At 36.3% G+C, this 1,485-nt stretch overlaps 1 pseudogene; it reads left to right on the top strand.

The window, feature by feature from the left end:
• The first annotated feature begins 1,022 nt into the window (after positions 1-1,022).
• The window catches only part of LOC144219965 (DNA dC->dU-editing enzyme APOBEC-3H-like), a 107,383-nt pseudogene continuing 106,920 nt past the window's right edge, over positions 1,023-1,485 (top strand).

Here is a 1,485-nt window from a genome sequence, read left to right as displayed (position 1 = left end):
CCATGTATTCACTGATCTCTCTACCTGTTACTCTAATTACAACACTATAAAAAGTTTATTTTTATTCTAGCTTCCTCTGATGCTGCTGGATGATCATAGAATGAACATAGTGGGGAATGGGAGTCTAAGATAAGAATGCAATGGAACAGAAAAAGGCAGGAAAATAGAGAAAATAAACTTGGAAGTTATGTGTCATCATGTATGGAAAACAAACAGACCCTCCACATCTTATAGTTTCTATCTCTAACATAGCCTCAAAAGAAATGGAAATTGCCTTTAAGTTGGGTAATACAATTGGAAGGACAGTATGGTATTAAGAAATAAATGGAGTCAGTGTACATACATTAAAAGAGGGGGAGATAAATTTATTTTAAGGCTATACTTTCATACAGTTCCTCACTTCCTATTCATCTGTTTTTTAAGCTATACTGCCAGAAGAAGATACTCTGAGATCTTCCAATATCATAGTTTTTCTTAAATCTGAATATGTTTGGGTCAGCTTTGGTCATATTTCCTTTTGTGATATAACTAGCACTATCAAGGAGATAGATTATTATATCTACATATGATTTTGAGGGCTAATACTATATTGCTTTGGAAATAGGAATTGAGAAAAGGAAAGAAAAAAAAAAAAAGGAGAGGTAGTTGTGAGAGAGACACTAATATCCCAAGTGGTAGTTGAACTCATGATCCTGTAAGTATGTCACTTCATTCTACATTGTTTTTAGAGTCTCAATTATCCAGTTAATTACTTTTAAACACAATAGAAAGGTGGGGCGCCTGGTGACTCAGCCAGTTGTCTGACTCTTGGTCTCAGGCTTGGGTCATGATCTCATGATTTGTGGGATTGAGCCCCACATCAGGCTCTACATTGACAACATGGAGTCTCTCTCTTCCCTCTCTCTCTCTCTGCCCCTCCACCACTTGCTCTCTATTTTTCAAAATAAATGCATTTTTAAAAATAGTAAAAGTTAAAATAAAACAGTAGAAAGAAAAAGCCAATATAAACTTCTTTAAGTAAAATGGAACTTAGAGGCTATGTTGCTCAAAATCCAGAGTCTAGTGAAAGTGGACCTAGGTGCTCCAATGAGTACCAGGAGCTTCTGTTGGCTTTACGGCTGGCATCTAGGTCAGATAAGGTATTACCATGCAGTGCCAGCATAGAGTGACACCATGCATGCTGGTTCCCGATGGATGGTGCCCTCCAGGCAACAAGTCCACATGAAAAGTAGAGTCTGCATCTCTATATGCATAGACAAAGAAAAGTCCAGATATCTTCTCTCATAGCCACTAGTTACATTATATAACCAACTTTCTAATCAGTTATTCTGAGTTGCCAATGCTGGGTCATATTCCTGTCCCTAGAACCACAGGTAAAATTACCTATACTTAAAACAAATGGAAAGAGAATTGGAAATAAATAGTAACTGAAAGTAAATGTGGGAGCTATCTCACCAAAGAAAAAAAAAAAAAAAAAAAAAAAAA

The sequence above is a fragment of the Crocuta crocuta genome, unplaced genomic scaffold, assembly GCF_008692635.1.
Source record: "Crocuta crocuta isolate KB4526 unplaced genomic scaffold, BGI_CrCroc_1.0 scaffold189, whole genome shotgun sequence".
Lineage (NCBI taxonomy): Eukaryota > Metazoa > Chordata > Mammalia > Carnivora > Hyaenidae > Crocuta > Crocuta crocuta.
Note: the sequence above shows the minus strand (reverse complement) of the source record. Positions and strands in the feature narration are given on the sequence as shown.